This window comes from Macaca mulatta, chromosome 9 (assembly GCF_049350105.2).
Source record: "Macaca mulatta isolate MMU2019108-1 chromosome 9, T2T-MMU8v2.0, whole genome shotgun sequence".
Taxonomy (NCBI): domain Eukaryota; kingdom Metazoa; phylum Chordata; class Mammalia; order Primates; family Cercopithecidae; genus Macaca; species Macaca mulatta.
Window position 1 is genome coordinate 138,990,953 of NC_133414.1, and position 21,732 is coordinate 139,012,684.

Here is a 21,732-nt window from a genome sequence, read left to right on the forward strand (position 1 = left end):
GTGCTTTGAAGAGAATAGATATGAATTAATGAGATGAAGAGGGGTAGGAAGGAGTAGCATCAGTTTAGCTGAGGGCCCTGAGGTGCAAGAGTGCACAGGCCACTGAAGTTCAGTCTGGGTGAGTGGAGGTGAGACTGGGAGCTAAGTAGGGTCGTCCCAAGCTGTCTGGAGGAATTTGGACTTAATGCTCAGAGCAGTGGCTGGTGATTGAAAGGTTTGGAGTGGATAGGTCTTGAAGGGTTCAGAGCTACATCAGAGTTTCTTGTAGGAAGAGTTCATGGGCAGTGGTTTGAAGAACGGGAAGGAGGAAGGAGAGGAGACAGGTGATGGGGAGGCATGGCGGCCATGCAGGGGAGGTGATGGGGCCTGAATGGGGTTGATGGTGGTGGGGGTGGGGAGGAGCCGGTGGGGTTGGATAAGGAGCGCCATGTCCTGACTGATTGGTTGTAGGGGAGGGGAGGGAAGTGTCCAGGCCTGGATGCAGGGGCTGCTGGTCTCCGGTGGTCCTGGAGAAGGATAAACTCAGGGTACAGTTGTTCCCCAGTACTGGGCACAGGGTGCAGGGCCATGCCCTTGGTGGACAGTAGGAAATGCTTGCTGCAGGAAGGCCCTCAGCAGGCAGAGCCATGTGTGGTCTCTGAGCCTTGCAAGTGAACCTGCCAAGGCAGCTGTCGGGTGGCTGGAGCACAGTTTATGCAGTTGGGAGTCAGCATGAAGATGGGTATGGAAGCCTCCAGAGATGACCTGGGTGGGAGGGTTTGGAAAGTGAGGAGAAGCTGAGGAGCTGGAGCCCCAAAGAACAGCTGCACAGAGGACTGAGACGGAGGAGACCCGGGGAGCAGAGGCCCAGGGAGGACACCAAGCCCGAGGAGGAAGTGGCTGGGAAGGAAAAGAAGAAAGAGTGTCGATGCCAGGGTGCCCTCGGCTCTGCAGGGCACGTGTCAGTGGCGAGGTGGATTGGGGCTTGTGTGGGCAATGTTGGTGCAGACAATTGGCTGTAAAAAGACAAGAGAGCTCTCAGTAAGAACCTGGAGAGGGTGTTAGTTATCAACAGCTGTGTAACAGGTCACACCAAAACCTAGGAGCTGAAAACTTTTTTTTTTTTTGAGATGGATTCTCGCTCTGGTGCCCAGGCTGGAGTGCAGTGGCACAATCTCGGCTCACTGCAACCTCCGCCTCCTGGGTTCAAATGGTTCTCCTGCCTCAGCCTCCTGAGTAGCTGAGATTACAGGTGTGCACCACCACACCTGGCTAATTTTTGTATTTTTAGTAGAGATAGGGTTTCACTATGTCAGTCAGGCTGGTCTCTAACTCCTGACTTGGTGATCCACCCGCCTCAGCCTCCCAAAGTCCTGGGATTACAGGCGTGAGCCACTGCGCCTGGCTAGAAAGCATTTTTTATCCTAGTTTCTGTGTGGCTTAGCTGGGCCGGAGCTCAGGCCCTCTGAAGTGCTGCATTTAAGGTGTCTGCGGGGAACAGAGTCATTTCAGGGTCTCACTGGAGGAGAATCGGCTTCTAAGCTCACACAGTGGTGTTGGCAGGATTCACCTTCTTGGTGGCTTTTGGCAGAGGGAACTTGCATTTCCTTCCCACGTGGGCCTCTCCATAGGGGCAGCTTATGTAGGGCTGGTTTTGTCACAGCAGGTGAGTGGGAGGCAGAGGATAGGGCGGGGGGGGGGGGGGAGAGAGAGAGAGAGAGAGAGAGAGAGAGAGAGAGAGAGCGAGTGATAAAAGCAAGAGAGCACACAAGGCAGAAGTCAGAGCCCTTTTGTAACCGAATCATGGAAGTGACATCCCATCACTGGCAGTATTTTATTGGCTAGAAGTGGGTCACTAGGTCCAGCCCATACTCAATGGGATCATTTTTATGGATTTTCTTTTAGGAAATGAATGAAGTGAGTCAAATACTCTTTACTTTACATGTGGACGTGCTTGGCTGTGCATCTGGGTTTGCTGCTACCGGCCTCTTTTCCAGTCCCGAGAAACACACATTCATGAATCCACTTGGGTGCAGATGCACATACTGTATGGCTGGCGGTCATGAGCAGTTTCTTTGAAGTTTCTGGCACTTTGCTGACGCAGGCAGCTTAGTGTCGGAGTGGCCAAGAGCAGGGGGTTTTGAGCACATCTTTGCCGTGCATCTCATGATTGCCACGGTGCTTTATTGAGCGTAACAACTTCGAATGTTCAGGTGTGGTTTGCGGCATTCACTCGCTGGTGAATGTTGACCTGATAGGCAGAGACTTTTTAAACAGCTTTCTTGAGCAGTTGCTCACATACCATGCAATGTATCCATTTACAGTGTACAGTTCTATGGTTTTTGGCATATTACATTAATTTTTTAAATTTATGGAAAAATATATATAACATAGAATTTTCCCTTTTAACCCTTTTAAAATGCACATTTCATTGGCATGAAGTATATCTACAGTGTTGTGCTACTCATTCTCTGTTTCCAAGACTCTCATCATCCCAGACAGAAATTTTGTACCCATTAAAACCTAACTCTTGGCCAGACGCGGTAGCTCACGCCTGTAATCCTAGCACTTTGAGAGTCCGAGGTGGGTGGATCACTTGAGGTCAGGAGTTCAAGACCAGCCTGGCCAATATGGCAAAACCCCATTTCTACTAAAAATACAAAAATTAGCTGGATGTGGTGGTGGACACCTGTAATCCCAGCTACTTGGGAGGCTGAGACAGGAGAATTGCTTGATCCCAGAAGGCGAAGGTTGCAGTGAGCCGAGATCGCACCACTATAATCCAGTCTGGGCAACAGAGCGAGACTTCATCTAAAAAAGAAAGAAAAAGCTAACTTTCCATTCCCTGTCCCCTCAGCCTCCGTTAATTTCTAGTCTATTATATTTTCTCTCTCTGAATTTGACTACTCTAGGAGCCACATATGAATGGAATTGCACAGGATTTGTCCTTTTGTGTCTGGCTAATTTCGCAGAGCATGGTATCTTCCGGGTTCATCCATGTCACAACACCCGTCAACACTTCCTTGCTCTGAAGAATATTTCACTGTATGCATAGCCCACATTTTGTTTAATTTGTTCGTCTCTTGATGGACACTTGCGACATGGTTTCCCCAGCGTTTGACTGTCGTGAATAACTTATCCACTCTTTACTGGAGGAAGCGCGTCAGTGCCTATCTCATGGTCACAGTGGACAGGCTCCCCTCTTGGGTCAGACGCTCATTGTGAAGCAGATCAGTGCAGCGAGAATGCAGGTCCGATCCTGTTCCCCATCCCTGGCCTGTAGCTGGGGAGAGATGCGGCCCCCTCAGCCTGGCCAGAGCTGAGGCAAAGGACTGGTATCTGGAGGCTGGGCAGCAGCATGCCCTCCTTCCTCCTGCTGTTTGCCTCAGTCTTTGCGTGCAGAAATGGGGTTGCTGTTAGCCCTATTTCTTAGGGTTGATATGGGATGATGTGGTGTTAGTGGCGTTTCTGGTCTTTCCCAGGGCAGAATGAAGTTTAACTCTACCATGATGATGGTGGTGCTGGTCGTATTATGGTTGACGATGGTGGTGGTTGGTAGTATTACTGTTGGTGGTGATGGTGGTGGTTGGTAGTATTACTGTTGGTGGTGATGGTGGTGGTTGGTAGTATTACTGTTGGTGGTGATGGTGGTGGTGGTAATATTGCTGGTGATGATCGTGTTGGTAGTATTGATGTTGCTGGCGAGGGTGGTGAAGGTGGTAGTAGTGTCCAGCCGGGCCTTTTGAGGGCATCTGGCTGAACCTCTTTCTTACTTGGGGTGGGATCAGGGTAGGCACCCTGGACCAGGGCCCTCAAAATGCTCTAGGCCACACATGGAGAAGGGAAGTTTCCCGACGTGGGGTTGCAGGGTCAGGTACACTGAGCCAGAGGCACTGCTTCCCAGGAATCCTTACCTCTCATCAGAACCTGTGATGTGGGCGCCCTGCTGTGCAGCTGCTGTCCAGCCTGGATCCCAAGCTTCCCTTCCCTGGAATCACTCTGAGCTGCTCTGGTCCTTTGGGCTGGATTTTCCATCCTCTCCGTCGAAGGGAACCTGGTTCCCGCTGCCTGTCCTGAGGTTGAGGGTGTGTGTGCTGGGCCTGGCGCAGGGCAGTACTGGGGTTGCGTGAGAAGGCAGATGTGGAGCTGGTCATATGCCTGGGCCTAGCAAGCTGGGTGTTCAGAATCTCTTTCCGTGGCCCGGGCCCATCCCCTGGACCCTGTTCCCTTTATAACTGAGCTTTCGTCTTTGCCTTGAGTCCCTGGCCACCCTTCGGGATCCTGACCTCTTCTGGGAGTGGTGCAGGTTCTGCGGGGGGGAGGTGCACCCTGTCCTTGCTGCCCGCCTGGCACTCTGGGTTCCCCTCTGTACTTGTTTGCTGATCCATCTCCATTGAGTCCTGAAGGTGCTTATTGATGGTGACCTGGGCCTGAAGACATGGGGTTAACACACCCAGCTCCTGCTCTCCTGCAGCCCTCTCCCTGTGGGGAGTGGGGAGCCGCAGGACAGCCCCTGAGCCATCTAGTGCCTCTGGGGATTCCAGGAAGGCACTCCTTGGGTGGACATGTTGCTTGGCAAGTGCAACCCAGGCAGGATTTCGGCTCCCACGTGTCCCTTCAGCCCTGAGCCTTTGGCAGTGAACAAACCTACCAGCTGTACATGGTAGTCCAAAATGGGTAGGTGTGTGAGGGTTGGTCCTATGATGAGACCCATTCTTGTGAAACCCTTTTTCCCAGGGCATCAGTACATCCCCTGCTTAATTTCAGAGCAGCAAGGGCAGAGCTGGGACATGGATGGATCTCTCTGTGATGAGAGCATCGGGTGTTGAATGTCCTTTCTGTGCTATAACTATAAATTCATGTTAGACAGCAAAATGTAGGCGTTTGACTGATGGAGGAAGGATCTGGAGGGGAAAAGTATTACTCAAGAATATTTCACCTAAAAAGAACTTTGTGACAAGGTTTGCTTGTGACAGTCCTTGTATGATATTGGGTGATATTTTTTGTGACTTTTGTTTTGACACGTCTCTGGCTGGTTTTATGAGGGCTATTCGGGGAGCACCAAAGGGAGAGTGGCCAGAGAGGCAAAGCTCTGTCTGGCTGTCGGTGCGAGGGCTGTGCTTTTTCAGAGTGTGGAGCTGCGTGTTATGCAGCATGCAGTGTTGTGGCTAGGGATAGAAACTGGGTCAGAAAAATTAGCCCCCCAAAGCTGGTTTCTCCCACCCTTCAGACCTGTGTCTTTGAGCAACCATCTAATGTCCTCTCTAAGCCTCATTTTTGTTTTTTTCATTTGTGAAATGGGATTGAGTAGTAATCCCTCCATTGTAAAGTTTTTGTGATAATGAAATTAGATAAATTGGGTAGTCCACGAGAAGCAGTCAGTGGCTGTTCCATGGTAAGGGGCTAAGAGCTCTCATTACAGCTTTTCCTAGTTTATTATTATTTGGAGAGCTGGTTCCTAATTTGAGTTCGCCGCAGCTTATCTGTATCATGTCTTGTCTCCTCTTTGGGTGGCAGTTCTTACCTGGGATCTTGGGTGGTAAATATTTGTTAGTCGGTCTGGATTGACTGGATGATTAGAGGTCTGGTCTGTGCTCGCCTGCAGGGTCAGCTTAGCCTAGCTGTGACATGGAAAGGCTCTGTCTCCTCTAGACTGGGGTTCTGTTCATGGGATTAATGGAATTGTTATTTCATCCTGTCTCAAGGGCTTTCTGGAATAAGGGCAATGGGGCCTTTGACACTGCCCAGAATTGTCACTGTCCCTTTGAAGCAAAGGGAAATCGGTTGCAGAGAGAGGGACTCTGCAGCCTTTGTTGTGGATGCAGCAGTACAGTTACTCTTTGTTTGGGATGTGCTGGGAGTGCTGTTCTCAGAGCAAGGCCACATGATGCCTGGAGGCGGGGCGGCAGCATGCCCTCCTTCTTCCTGCTCTTTGCCTCAGAGTCTTTGTGTGCAGAAATGGGGTTGCTGTTAGCCCTACTTCATAGGGCTAATATGGGATGATGTGAGGAAATGCATCAAGTGTTCTTTGGAGTTTCTCGTCTTTCCCAGGGCAGAATGAAGTTTAGCTCTACCATGATGATGATGGTGCTGGTGATAGCGGTGGTGCTGGTGATGTTGGTGATGTTATTGTTGATGATGGTGGTTGGTAGTATTGCTGTTGGCGGTGATGGTGGTGGTGGTAATATTGCTGGTGGTGATTGTGTTGGTAGTATTGATGTTGGTGGGGGTGGTGAAGGGGTAGTATTGTTGGTTATAGTAGTACTGGTGATGGTGATGGTAGTATTGTTGGTAGTGTTTTAGCATTGGCGAGAGTGGTGGTAGTATTCTTGGTAGTATTGTTGGTAGTGTTAGTATTGTTGGTGATGGTGGTGGTAGTATTGGTAGTAGTGCTGTTGGTGATAGTGGTGGTGATAGTATTGTTGGTGATAGTGGTGATGGTGGTAGTATTGCTGATAGTATTGGTAGTGGTGGTGGTAGTATTGGTGATGGTGGTAGTATTGGTAGTATTAGTGATAGTGGTGGTGGTAGTATTGGTGATGGTGGTGGTAGTATTATTGGTAGTAGTATTGTTGGTGATAGTGGTGGTGATAGTGGTGATGGTGGTAGTATTGTTGATAGTATTGGTAGTGGTGGTGGTAGTATTGGTGATGGTGGTAGTATTGGTAGTATTAGTGATAGTGGTGGTGGTAGTATTGGTGATGGTGGTGGTAGTATTATTGGTAGTAGTATTGTTGGTGATAGTGGTGGTGATAGTGGTGATGGTGGTAGTATTGTTGATAGTATTGGTAGTGGTGGTGGTAGTATTGTTGATCGTATTGGTAGTGTTGGTAGTAGTGGTAGTAGTAGTATTGTTGGTAGTATTGTTGGTGATAGTGGTGATGGTGGTAGTGTTGTTTTTGTTGGTAGTATTGCTGTTGGTAGCATTGTTGGTGATGTGTTGGTGGTGATTGTGGTGGTGGTGGTAGTATTGTTGGTAGTGTTTTTGGTAGTGGTGTTGGTGGTAGTATTGTTGTTGGTAGTATTGTTATTTGTAGTATTGGCGACAATGGTAGTAGTGGTAGTATTGTTGTTGGTATTAATAGTATTGAGGCAGGAGAATAGGGCCTGGAGGCAGGAAACCGAAGGACTTCCTAGAACTAAATAAAATGGAAACACGCTGTGACAGGAAATAGCCTCTTCATTTACATTGGGTGTATACTGATTAAATGACTTTGTAACTTTACTTCAGCCTCTTCATATTTTTTTTTTTTTTTTTTTTGGAGACGAAGTTTCACTGTTGTCATCCAGGCTGGAGTGCAGTGGCACAATCTCAGCTCACTGCAACCTCCGCCTCCTGGGTTCAAGCGATTCTCCTGTCTCAGCCTCCTGAGTAGCTGGGACTACAGGTGTGTGCCACCAGGCTCAGCTAATTACTGTTTTCTTAGTAGAAATGGAATTTCACCATGTTGGCCAGGATGGTCTCAATCTCTTGACCTTCTGATTTGCCCACCTTGGCCTACCAGAGTGGTGGGATTATAGGCGTGAGCCACCATGCCTGGCCAGCCTACTTCATTTAAGTAACCAATGGTGGTGGTAGTATTGTTGATGATATGGTAGTATTGTTATTGTTGGTAGTATTGTAGGTGATGGTGGTGGTAGAAGTATTGTTATTGTTCATAATATCGTAGGTGATAGTGGTAGTGGTGGTAGTATTGTTATTGTTGGTGCTATTGTAGGTGATGGTGGTGGTAGAAGTGTTTTTATTGTTCATAGTATTGTAGGTGATGGTGGTGGTAGTGTTGTTGTTGGTAGTACTGTTGGTAATGGTGGTGGTAATATTGTTATTGTTGGTAGTATTGTTGGTGATGTGGTAGTATTGTTAGTGTTGGTGATGTGGTATTATTGTTAGTAGTGTTGGTGATGTTATTGGTAGTATTGTTGGTGATGGTGGTGGTGGTAGTATTGGTGGTGGTATTGTTGGTGATGTGGTAGTATTGTTATTGTTGGTAGTATTGTTGGTGATGGTGGTGGTAATATTGTTATTGTTGGTAGTATTGTTGGTGATGGGGTATTATTAGTAGTGTTGTTGATGTTATTGGTAGTATTGTTGGTGATGTGGTAGTATTGTTGGTAGTGTTGGTGGTGGTGTTATTCTTGGTAGTATCATTGGTGATGGTGGTGGTGGTAGTATTGGTGGGAGTATTGTTGGTGATGTGGTAGTATTGTTATTGTTGGTAATATTGTTGGTGATGTGGTGTTGGTGATAGTATTGTTGTTATTGGTAGTATTGTTGGTGATGGTAGTGATAGTATTTTTTTGTTGGTAGTATTATTAGTGATGTGGTAGTGATGGTGGTAGTGGTAGTATTGTTGATGGTATATTTGGTAGTGGTGGTGGTGGTAGTATTGTTGTTGGTGGTGGTGGTAGTATTGTTGGTGATGGTGGTGGCGGTAGCATTTTGGTGATGGTGGTGGTGAAGTATTGATGGTGGTGGTGAAAGCATTGTTGGTAGTAATTTTGGTAGTGTTGCTGGAGGTAGTATTGTTATTGGCGGTGATGGCAGTGGAGATGGTAGTGATGGTAGTATTGTTGGTAGTATTTTTAGTCGTGTTGGTAGTGGTAGTATTGGTGATGGTGGTGGTGGTAGTGTTATGGGTGATGGCAGTGGAGGTGGTGATGGCAGTGGAGGTGGTAGTGGTGGTAGTACTGTTGGTAGCATTTTTGATAGTGTTGGTGGTGGTAGTGTTGTCAGTGATGGTGGTGGTAGTATTGTCATCCGTGGTGATGGCGGTGGAGGTGGTGATGGTAGTGGAAGTGGTAGTAGTAGTAATACTATTGGTAGCAGTTTTGGTAGTGTTGGTGGTGGTAGTATTGGTGATGGTGGTGGTGGTAGTATTGTTAATTGGTGGTGATGGCAGTGGAGGTGCTGGTGTTAGTACACTGTCATCAGTGGAGCTCCCATTTTTCAGCTGAATGCCTTTGTGTCATAGGCCTCCTGGGAATGAGTGTGGGTAGAATATCCCTCATTTGTGGTTGAGATTTTTCCCAGGAGCTGTGTTGGTGGGGGAAGCCTTGCTCTATGTGTATTGGGGTTCGAGGGCATTGTGGTCAGTGGTCAGCTTTGATGTCACCTGAAACATGTTACAGGTGAGTCAGGTGGAGCATTGGGGAACTGCAGGGAGATGAGTGTTTTCTGATGTCAGATGTCATGGAGCTTTAACAGCTAAAAATGAAACAAACGGAAAATGTGGAGAGATCTTCAGTAGTTTGCTTGGTACATTTGTAAAACTTCCGAGTGGTCCTGTGTGTTGGGTGTCATGGTGGGCACACTGCTGTGGGTGCTTTCTGGGCAGAGTCTCCCCTGCCTTCCCTTTATCCTTGTCTGCTTTCGTTCTGCTCCGCAGCACCTCCGTAAGCAAGCAAACAGGCTTTTATAGCCTCTTGCTAAGTATTTCTCATCTCTTGCTAAGTATTTCTACTGTGGTGCAAAAGCAATCTTATTATGTGTTGCTGTATTTTTATAGTCAATTGAAATGACTGTTAAAATAGAACGTTGCTCATCAGGCTCAGAGAGGCGCTGCTGGAGAGGCCTGCCCCTGCAGACCAGGCGGCTGAGTCCTGGAAAGCGAGGCCTTCTTGGGAATCACAGCCGATGCCAGGGGCCTGAGGCCTGCGCTGCTCTGTAGGCCCCCCCACAACCTCAGAATGGCCCTGGGCTCTGCTGTCACATCTTGAAAAGTTTTTTCTATTTTCTTTATTGTGGCAAGATACATATAACCTAGAATTTCCCATTTGAACCGTTTTTAGGTATACAATTCATTGGCATTAAACACATTCACGTTGTTGGGCAACCATCACCACCATCCATTGCCAGAACTCTTTTCTTCTTCCTGAAGACAGACTCCGTTCCTATTAAACACTGACTCCCATTCCCTCCTCCTCCCAGCCCCTGGCAGCCGCTGTGCTATTTTCTGTCTTTTTTTTTTTTTTTTTTTTGAGACGGAGTCTCGCTCTGTCGCCCAGGCTGGAGTGCAGTGGCCGGATCTCGGCTCACTGCAAGCTCCTCCTCCCGGGTTTACGCCATTTTCCTGCCTCAGCCTCCCGAGTAGCTGGGACTACAGGCGCCCGCCACCTCGCCCGGCTAGATTTTTTTGTATTTTTTTAGTAGAGACGGGGTTTCACCGCTTTAGCCAGGATGGTCTGGATCTCCTGACCTCGTGATCCGCCCGTCTCAGCCTCCCAAAGTGCTGGGATTACAGGCTTGAGCCACCGCGCCTGGCGCTATTTTCTGTCTTTATGCATGTGGCTACTCTAAGAACTTCACGTAAGTAGAATCACACAGCTTCTGTCCTTTTGTGACCGGCTTATTTCACTCAGCATAGTGTCCTCAAGGTTCATCCACATTGTAGCATGTGTCAGCATTTCCTTTTTTAGGTGTGGGTAATATTTCATTATATGTACATACCACATTTTAGCCATTCATCTGTTGGTAGACGTTTGGGTTGTTTCTGCCTTTTGGCTATTGTGAACAATGCTGCTGTCAACCTTGGTGTACAAGTTTCTGTTCAAGTCCCTGCTTTCAGTTATGTTGGTATTGCCTGATCATACAGTAGTTGTATATTTAACTTCTGAGGAACTGCCAAATGGTTTTTCTGTGGCTGCACCATTTTACGTTGCCGTGACCAGTACACAAGGGTTTCTGCTGCTTCACGTCCTTACCGACATTCGTTATTTATTTAAATAATAGCCACCCTAATCATCTCCAAATGTATCATAATTTTTGTTTTTTGTTTCTGTTTTTTTGGAGATGCAGTCTTGCTCTGTTGCCCAGGCTAGAGTCAGTGGCGTGTTCTCGGGTCACTGCAACCTCCGCCTCTCAGGTTCAAGTGATTCTCGTGCCTCAGCCTTCCAAGTAGCTGGGATTACAGACATGTGCCATCATGCTTGGCTAATTTTTGTCCTTTTTGTAGAGAAGGAGTTTCATTATGTTGGCCAGGCTGGTCTCGAACTCCTGGCCTCAAATGATCCGCTCACCTTGGCCTCCCAAAGTGCTGGGATTACAGGCATGAGCCACACTGCCTGGCCCAAATTTATCATAATTTTCGAACAAAGGCCTTTTCATTTTGATTTTGCCTTGGGCCCTGAACATTTTGTAGCCAGTCCTGCTGGGAACGGATGCAGCCCGGGTGTTCTGTGGAGCCCCGCCCATGTTCAGGGGTACAGGGGTTTGGCCAGGTGTCAGTTTAAGCTGCTGGGGAAGACAGGCTGGCGCTGTCTGGGGTTAAAGGTGGTTCCCAGAAGGCGCAGATCTGGGGCAGAGTCGCTCTTTGTGCAGTGGGTTGGCAGGCAGGAGGGCATGGCTGTCTTGGCTTCCGCTGCTTTATTTAGTGCCTTACCTAGAATCTGTATTCCTGCCGAGTGGCCACGTTGCACAGGGGTTGTGAGCAGATCAGTGGCTCCCTCTGTGAAGGGCGGCTCACCCACACACATTTTGGGTGCTATCTAGGGAAGGAAAATTTATCAAGCAGTTAGCTAAGAAAAGATTTGTCTGTGTCCTCCGGGAACTGACACTGCACACTAGCTGGCTCAGATAGTGGTGTTGAGGGTAGCCTTTGGGTGAGGCCTGTCCATATGCCTGTTAAAACAGATGACAAAGGCAGGCAGCCCAGGTCTCGTCAAGTCGGGAGCCTTGGCTCCCTCCTCCAAGGCTGTGCTGGGATGAACTCTCCGCCACTGCTCAGTTTCTGTCTGCAAGTATGGAAATGCCCGCTTCTCTGCAGCCGGTGCATCTGGGCCAGGCCCAGGCTGCCACCACGCAGTTGTTGATCGCAGTTGTAGCCCGGGAACAAGAGGGCTATGTCTGGGCCGCCTGTGCCTCGGAAGAGCGCATAAGCACTCAGCATCCGAGGTGTGCAAACACATCTGAGCAGACTTCTCCCTCCAGAGCTCTGCCCTGTCGGGACTTCTGGAAGCCTGGGATTTCCCCAGCAGAAGGTTGTGCGTGTCCTGACCTCTAGGATCTGAGAGTGACTTTGTACCTTCTTGTGCTAAGGCCTACAGCCTACCAGCACCTACCCTCTGCCTAGTTAGAAGTGACTGTACCAGGTCCTGGTGCAGCTGAGTGAGTGGGAGGAGAGGGGCTCAGGTGGGGAGCCCGGTTGAGCCGCTCAGTAGGAAGATGGGAAGACACTGCAGATCCTTGCTCCCCACCCATGTGCCTTGTTGGGAGAGAAAAGCAGCTCCTCAGCTCGCACTCAGGCCGTCTGAAAATCTAAGCAAATGTTTATCGGGGACATGTAGGGTGAACCCCAGCTGGATGGGCCTTCATACATAGAAGCTGATACACACTCACTAGGGACCCCTTTGCTGTCATCCCCCCGTTTCACGCAGGGAGAAACTGAGCTTCCCAGAGCTCGTGTTGCCTGTCAGGGCACAGAGCAGGGGTTTGGGGCCGAGTCCATGTCTCGATTCCAGAGGTTGAGTGATTGGCTCAGAGGGAGTGGCCAGGCTGGTCTGCAGAGGTCCAGGGATTATGTCCTGAGCAGTGGGGGGCCACCAGCCTTGAAAATGGGACTCTATGGTGAGGCAGTGGAAGTGAGGCCCCCTCGGGGAGGGGTCGGGGATGTTGGGGGCACCTCTTCACTCTTCATCTCTTCACCCTCGGGGGCACCTGTCTTACTCTTCTCTCATCTGCATGGTGGGCAAGAGCCCAGACTGGGCATTCTCCCTAGGATGCTAAAGGAGGCTCAGGCCAGAGCCCACAGGGAGGAGACAAAGTGCTTTGTCACCTGAGAAACCCCTACATTGGAGGGCACGTGGGCTCTCCCTGGGCACAGGCTGAACCCGACGGGGGGACGCAGGGAAGGGGTGTCTGCAAGGGGGTCCTCTCCAGCAGCCTGTGCTGAGGTTCGTCATTAACACCCAACAGGCACTCGGCTTTACTGTTTTTCTCACAGAGGGCTTGATTGGTTTTTCATCTTCAATGTTACTTTTTTATCAAAGCTGAATAATGTAACAACGACAGAGGAGGAATTTCAAGCAGCTACAAAGAAACTAAATGTTTTTTTGGCGAATCCCTGGCGTGACTGCCTTTCCCTGGCTTCTCCCTCCTAGTTGCAGTATGGACAGAGGTGTCACTCTTCAGTCTTGGGGACGGCACTGGGCTGCTGGCTCACCTGAAGATGGCTTTGGCATGTGCAACTTCTTCAAAAGTGCAAATGCCTCCTATCAAAGCTGAAATTCCATGGGCCAAGAATGCATTCACAAAAAAGTTCATGCTGGAATGTTCATTCCAGCTTTATTTTATTTATTTATCTTCATTTTTATTTTTTTTAGAACCAGAGTCTCACTCTGTCACCGAGGCTTGACTGCAGTGGCACGGTCATAGCTCACTGCAGCCTTCAACTCCCGGGCTCAAGTGATCCTGCCTCAGCCTCCCGAGTAGCTGGGACTGCAGGTGCCCACCATCATGCCTGACTAACGTTGTTTTGTAGATATGGGGTCTTCCTGTGTTGCTCAGGCTGGTTTTGATCTCGTGGGCTCAAGCAATTCTCCCACCTCAGCTCTACAAAGTGCTGGTTTTACAGGTGTGAGCCACTGTGCCTGGCTGCAGCCTTATTTATAATAACTCAAACCTGGAAACAAATAACTCAAATGTCCATCAACAGGAGAATGGATAAACATGTTGTGATGTGTTGATATCAAATGTCCATCAACAGGAGAATGGATAAACACACTGTGATGTGTTGATAGGATGGAATACTATTCAACAATAGAAAATAACAAACTGCTGATACAGCACAATTCATGTGGCTCAAAATGTTGAGCTAAAGAAGCCAGACATAAAGGAGTACGTAGAATTCCATTTATTTGAAGTGTAAGCATTAACATTTATTACTTATCTGTGGTAATAAAAATTAGAAAACGGTGTTTTGGGAGAAAAATCTAGAGAGGGGCCTGAGGGTACTTTTTGTATCTCTTCCTATCTTGGGTGTACATGGCATATAGAATTATTCAAAAGTCACTGAGCTGATCACCTAAGACTGTGTGTTTTATTATACAACTAACATACATGTGAGTGTATGTATGTAGATGAATGTGAGCATATTTATGTGTGTATATATGCCCATTTGTTACATGGTTCACGGTGTTGAACTTTTTTCTGTAGTTGGAGATATTAGATATTACGGTCCACAGTCTTTGTGTAATAGCCAGGAATGTTGCTTCTTTGGCTCCATAATTGTGAACTCACAGGGTGTGTTGGGGCTTCAGAAGCCAGCCATACATACAGAGGGTAGGTTGACAGGGAAGTCACAGCTCATGGAGACCAGAGCAGGGACTCTGTTTTGGCATTTTGGCACAGTGAGTGTTCCCACATCTGTGTAGAAGGTGATCGAGAGATGACGATGCTTTGATGTACAGGTCCCGAGGCTGGGTATTCTGGAGCCATTGGGGCGGTCAGGGCTCTGTCAGATAAAGCAGGTAGGTTTTCTCCAGAAGGCTGAGTCCTTTGGGCACCTGGGTATTAGTATGCTAGAATATGTGCCACAGGGCTCTAGGGACGTCTTCCTGATTTTAGTGGGTTGGGGACCTTTGAGGAATCTTCTTCATTCTGGGGTGGGTGCTGCTTAGTTCTTGCTGTTTCCCTCCACTCAGATGTGTTCAGGCGAGGGTCACTGCTGAGGGTTCCTGTGTCAAAAAAGTCGAACTCTGTGAAATATTTGAAGAGTTTTATTCTGAGCCAAATATGAGTGGCCATGGCCCGTGACACAGCTCTCAGGAGGTCCTGAGAACATGTGTCCAAGGTGGTCGGGGTGCAGCTTGATTTTATACATTTTAAAGAGGCATGAGACATCGATCAAATACATTAAGAAATACATTCTTAATTTCCAGATAGGTGTCCAGATAGGTGGAGCACCTCAAAGCAGGGGCTTTCAGGCTGTAGGTGAATTTAAACATTTTCTGGTTGACAATTGGTTGAGTTTGTCTAAAGAACTGAGATAGATAGAAAGGGAAAGTTCAAGTTAAGGTAAATATTGTGGAGACCAAAGTTCTTTTGAAGTCTTACATTGGGTGCCCTTAGAGACAATAGATGACAAATGTTTCCTATTCAGATCTTAGTTAATCTTTTTAGGATTGGGAGGGTCTGGAAGAAAAAGATCTAGCTATGTTAATAGAGATTCTTCACAGATACAGATTTTCCCCCATAAAACAGCTTTGCAGGGCCATTTCAAAATATGGCAAAGAAACATGTTTTGGGTGAAATATTTTGATTTTCTTCTTTGTCTCGTTATGCCAGAGTCAGGTTGGAAAGTAAATCACGATATATAGGGTTAAATAAAACCCATCTGATGAGAATTTATGGTTTGTAGGGCATGACTTCCCAGACCCCTTAGATAAGAATTTGGATTAGATAAAACAAAAATCAGAGTTTAGCCCACACATGGAAAGGGAGACCCTCTGACGTGCCAGGCTGCATCTTCCCCAGGTGGGCCCTGGATCAGAGCCAGTGTGACCTCCTCAGTCTTTGCTGCTGCTCGGAGCTCCTTGAGGGTGTGTACAGCTGCCCTGGGGAGGATCGTTAGCACCAGTTTTTCAAGTGAATAGAGTGTGCTTTGTTTCTGGACATAGGGGTTGGATCTCCAGGACATGCCTACCTGGTTAGACTGTTGGAAGTTGTCTCTGCTAGTCAAGATCCTGGTCTGCTCTTTAGTTTCTTTTCTTTTCTTTTTTTTTTGAGTCGGAGTTTTGCTCGTGTTGGCCAGGCTGGAGTGCAATGGCGTGATCTCAGCTCACTGCAATCCCTGCCTCCTGGGTTTCTCCTGCCTCAGCTTCTGGAGTAGCTGGGAGTACAGGCATGCACCACCATGCCCAGCTAATTTTGTATTTGGAGTAGAGATGGGGTTTTACCATGTTGGTCAGGCTAGTCTCGAACTCCTGACCTCAGGTGATCTGCCTGCCTGGGGATTACAGGCATGAGCCACCACATTTATTTGTTTGAAATAAATGCAAGCAAAGCCACAGTGGTTTCCAGTGGGCTTAACATTCAGGTAATAGTTTTACTGCCTTGACTTCCTCTGTTGATTTGTTAAGTGATTCACTCAGTGAGCATTTGTAGCACTCCAGGTGCCAGGCACTGTTAGGCATGGATGCCGAGATGGAGAAGATGCAGGTTTGAGGTGCAGAGAGGTCAAGGGGTCGCCAGCCCTGTGGTGTTGTAGGGGGAGCATGGAACAGGAGATTAGAGGAGGGGTCCTCAGTGGTGGCTGCACTTGAGAAACCTTGATTGGGTACCTGCTATGTGACAGGCGCGGGCAGCAGTGAGCAGTCGCCTGGCGGTATATTGTTGGGTGTGCAAGGGTGCTGTTGAGCGTACACATGAGGCCTCTGACTCTTCTGGGGGAGTGGCAGGGAAGGGTTTCATCCTGAGGTGATGGGGACCTGGAGAGCCAAGCCAGGGAGAGGTAGGGCTGTGGACCAAGGCCTGAAGTGGGAGGGCGCATGGGGACTCTGTGGTTTGCTTTGGCAGGAACTCATCTGTTTATATTTGCATAATGACAAAGCCTCCTCCAGGATGATTGGATGATTGCAGGCTTTATTTGTGAATTATAAATGGACCCACCCTCAAATATATACATATACACACACACACACACACACACACACACACACGTATACACATACACACACATATACATATATGCACCCGTATATATGTATGTATGCACATGTATATATACACACGTACATATACACACACGTATATGTACACACACACGTATGTGTATATATGTATATATATGTACTATAGGTAGAGTCTTTGCCATTAAGAAATAAATGAGCACTCTGAAGCGTTCCCCTTGTCCTTCCCTTTCCCTGTTGGTCACCGTTGATATTAGATTTAATGATGTGACACACAGGTGAGAAAGGAGAAGGGAAGGGGTGGCTTCATATTCTGCAGAACAAATGATTTGAGACTTTTCTCTGAAGCGCAGGAAGAGGAGTTCGGGTCCACGGCAGAGTCACTTTATCAGTTAGTATCACAGATAGTTGGCTGTAGGCCCGAGTTTTCAAGCCCCTCCTTTTTTCTGCTAGGTCCTTCTAGGTGGAGATCAGTCTGCTCTGCCCTGCAAGGTCCCCAGGCCTGTGCCTGTTTTCACAGAACGCTTTAGGTAGAACCCGTTTGACTGGTGAGGGGAAGTGCAAGTCCAGGCCAGGTTTATAGCAGAGAAAGTAAGATGGTCCTCACTCAACTCAGTCATCCGCGAGGTCTTGGCTGCCTGCTGGTCCCCATCGGGAAGCTCCCTGGGACCAGCCCCTGATCCTGGAGTCTGCTGGGCTTTCATTCCAAATGGTCTTGGTGCTACTCTGCAGTGAGCCTCTGTGGACTGGCCAGTGATGGGCTTTGCCTGGTGAGGTCCCCATCAAGTCCCTGTCTCCCAAGGGGTCAGTACTGGACTATTTCACTAGCCGATATTTTTCCAAGTTGCAATAAACTTGAAGAAGGATGATTAAAGAGATTAAATCTTGTCCCCTATCTTGCCTCTTTGCTGCTGAGCAAAATTCAATGCAGAAATAGTTAATTTTCAGGTCAGCTAAGTCTTTTCTTATTTGTGGGTAGATTTGCAAAGACTGTCAATAAGGAGGCCAGTGTTTTTCTATCTTAGAATTGACTTTATGGGAGATGAAAATGTAGAAAAGTAGAATCTTACTGTTCTGCCTTGGAATAGCAGTAAAGCCAGCACTTACCCACAACTCAGAATTATGCTTCCTAAGAAGCCTGAGTGTTTCCGCACTGTGGCCTTTTGGGCTAGACAGAAATAAGATAGTTGGTCTGGGCGTGGTGGCTCAAGCCTGTAATCCCAGTGCTTTGGGAGGCCAAGGTGGGCGGATCACGTGAGGTCAGGAGTTCGAGACCAGCCTGGCCAACATGGCAAAACCCCGTTTCTACTAAAAATACAAAAATTAGCCGGGCGTGGTGGCGCATGCCTGTAATCCCAGCTACTCAGGAGGCTTAGGAGAATCGCTTGAACCTGGGAGGTGGAGGTCGCAGTGAGCTGAGATCCTGCCACTGCACTCCAGCCTGGGCGACGAGAGCGAGACTCTGTCTCAAAAAAAAAAAAAAAAAAAAAAAAAAAGAAAAGATAGTTGCTGCTAGTTGTGGATAAGGCATACAGAGATATTTTATTCTGAAGAAAGATATTAAAATGTCTTTTATTGTGTCTATCAGTTCAATTAGAATGTGAGGAAAGGCTCTTTTGTATATTTCTTTTCACATTCTTATCTTCACCATCCCTCCCACCTGTTTCCAACTAAAAGCCAAAAAGAAATATTGAATAACAAATGATGGTTCCCCTGTCTCACCAGGCCCAGCTAGCTCCGTTTCCTTAATTATGTAGATGACTCCTTGATTCTATTATCCAAACAGTGCATGAAATACTGCCTCAGGGGATTTTATTGGCAGAGACACAATCTTTCTGTTCCTAAGAAAGATATGAACCCAATAGGAGTAACTTGGTGACTTTGAAAGTGGTGTCCTTTTTAGAAATGTGGGGTGGGGCCAGGCGCGGTGGTTTATGCCTGTAATCCCAGCACTTTGGGAGGCTGAGGCAGGTGGATCACTTGAGGTCAGGAGTTCGAGACCAGCCTGACCAACATAGAGAAACCCTGTCTACTAAAAATACAACTCTTTGTCTTCCCCAGTGAAACTCAGCATCCATTAAACACTAACTCACTCCTCCTTCATCCTCCCAGCCCCTGGCAACCACCTTTCTTACTTTCGTTTCTTACTTGTCTCTGAGTTTGACAACTCGAGGAAGAGGAACCTCATGTAAGGTACTGTATTTGTTTGTGACTGGCTTATTTCATGCAGCATAATATCTTCGGTGTCTTCAAGGTTCACCCGTGTTGTAATGTGTCAACCTGTCCTTTCTTTTAAGGCCGAATGATACTCCACTGTATGTATATGTAACGTTTTTGTTGAGTAATTTACCCGTTGATGGATACTTGGGTTGGTTCCACTTTTTGGCTGTTGTGAATAATGCTGCTGTGAACGTGGATGTACAAATGTCTATTCCAGACCCTGCTTTTGGTTCTCTTGGGTAGGTATCCAGAAGTGGGATTGCTGGATCTCATGGTCATTTGCTGCTTTCTACAGCAGCGGCACCATTTTGGATGCCCACCAGTAACTTGCAGAGTTCCAGTTTCCTCACGTCCTCACCAAGGTTGTTATTTTCTGTTTTGGTTTTTGCTTTTTTAATTTTATTGAGACAGAGTCTCACTCTGTCACTCAGACTGGAGTGCAGTGGTGTGCTCTTGGCTCACTGCAACCTCCGCCTCCCAGGTTCAAGCGATTCCCCTGCCTCAGTCTCCCAAGTAGCTGGGACTACCTACAGGCACGTGCCACCATGCCCGACTCATTTTTTTTTTTTTAGATGGAGTTTTGCTCTTGTTGCCCAGGCTGGAATGTAGTGGCACAATCTTGGCTCACTGCAACCTCCGCCTCCCCGGTTCAAACAGTTCTCCTGCTTCAGCCTCCCAAGTAGCTGGGACTCCAGGCACGTGCTGCCACGCCCGACTAATTTAGCAGTTTTAGTAGAGATGGGATTTCTCTGTTTTTCAGACTGATCTCTAACTCCTGACCTCAGGTGATCTGCCCACCTTGGCCTCCCAAAGTGCTGGGATTATAGATGTGAGCCACCACCCCCGACCAATTTTTGCCTTTTTTTAGTAGAGTTGGGATTTCACCACGTTGGCCAGGCTGGTCTCCAACTCCTGACCTCAAGTGATCCGCCTGCCTCAGCCTCCCAAAGTGCTGGGATTACAGGCATAAGCCACCGTGCCCAGCCCCCAGGAATTCTTTATATGTTCTGGATACCATTCCCTTATCGGATATGGGATTTGTAAATACTTTCTTCCCCCTTCTGTGGGTCACCTTTTCTCTCCGTTAATAATATTCTTTAATGCACAAGAGTTTTTAATTTTGATGAAGTCCAACTTAGCTATCTTTTCTTTTGTTGCCTGTACTTTTGATATAATATCCAGTAACTCATTGCCAAATCCAGTGTCATGAAGTTGTTCCTCTAGGTTTTCTTCTAAGAATTTTATAGTTTTAGCTTTATGTTTAGGTCTTTCATCCATTTTGAGTTAATTTTTGTGAATGATATAATAGTCCAACTTTATTTATTTATTTTTTTGCAAGTGGATATCCAGTTTTCCCAGCACCATTTGTGGAAAAGACTCTCTCCCCGTTGAATAGTCTTGGCATCCTTGTTGAAATCATTTGACTTTCTATGTGAGGGTTTACTTTTGGGTACTCTGTTCTATCCCATTTGTCTGTATATTTGTCTTTATGACAGTACCACACTGTTTTGATTACTGTAGCTTTGTAGTAGGTATTGAAATCAGGCCTCCAATTTTGTTTTTGTTTTTCAAGATTGTTTTGGCTAATCTGGGACCTTTGAGATGGGTTTTTCTATTTCTGTGGAAAATGTCATTGGGATTTTGATAGGAATTGTATTGAATCTGTATATCGTTTTGGATCAGCATTGACATCTTAACAATACTAAGTCTTCCACTCCATGAACACAAATATTTTTCAATTTGTTCATGTCTTTTATTTCTCTCAGCAACATTTTGTTTTAGTGTACAAGTCTTGTACCTCCTTAAGATTATTCCCAAGCATGTTATTGCTTTTATTCTCCCCTCCCTCCCTCCCTTCCTCCCTCCCTTCGTCCCTTCCTTCCTTCTTCCTTCCTAGGCCTGCTGTGTGCCAGGTGTTTTTAGATGATTGCGAAAAATAAGATGCAGATTTTTGTCCTTGAGAGGCTCACAGTCAAGTGGAAGAGAACAGGTGGTTAAATGGTGGCAGTGTGATACAGTAAGTGCTTGGATTCAGGCTTATCTCTCTGGGAGGCTCTAATCCAGCCTAAGGCATTTGTCCCCAAACAAAAGCAGTGGAAGGATTTTGCTTCAGGTCATAGAAGCTTGGTGATGGCGTGGCTGCCAGTTTGATTTTGAAGATAGAGTTTAGGAAACCCAGCCTCCAGCTCCAAGTGGGTGCCATCTAAAGCTGCCTGATGACTTTATCCTTTTATTTGTGGCTACTGGGATCACATTCTCGCCAGTAGTACCGTGGGTAATGTTGGGTACTGAGCCGTTTGCAACAATATAGTTGACTTGTTCTTCATCTTCACCAAGTTGCTATAGATGGCTGGTCTCTGCCCCAGGGTCAAGTTCAAAGGGTGTATATAACGTTCTGATTCTCTCTACATGGTGTTTCCTGAATGGCTCGGTGAAAAGTTGTTCCTTGGAGACCTGGCTTAGGCTGATTTCCTCTCTGGGGTTACATCTGGCTTATCTCCTCTCTCCAAGCCCAGCTCAGTGTAGACCAGCGCAGGGGCCTATGGAGGCTTAGGAAATGCAAGGTACCTGCATGGACCAGGCAAACGTGTAGGCTGTGTGAAGTTCCAGACCAGGTGGATGGCCCTAGGGTGAAACCCTGTTGGAGCACAGACAGGGAGGGCCCTGGCCTGGGGCGGTGTGAAGACATGGCCTGTATTTCCCCCAGCCCTGAGAAGATGCATACCATTGAAAAGCTTTTCCAACTGAAGGCAAGAGAAAGGAAATGAGAACACAGATAGAGCAGTTAATTTTCACAAATTGACTTTAAAAGAATTAATTAACGTTTAAGTTGCCACTTGAAGTCTTGAAATCATGTTTCAGTGGTGTGTGAGAGAGGCAGAGACTGAGCTGAGTTGATTTCGAGGAGTA

General features: G+C 47.3%; 1 protein-coding gene across 3 annotated transcripts in view; it reads left to right on the top strand.

Annotated features, from left to right (window-relative positions):
* DOCK1 (dedicator of cytokinesis 1) overlaps positions 1 to 21,732 on the top strand; it is a 549,533-nt gene that overhangs the window by 35,475 nt on the left and 492,326 nt on the right. The gene's annotated exons all lie outside the window — the stretch shown is intronic.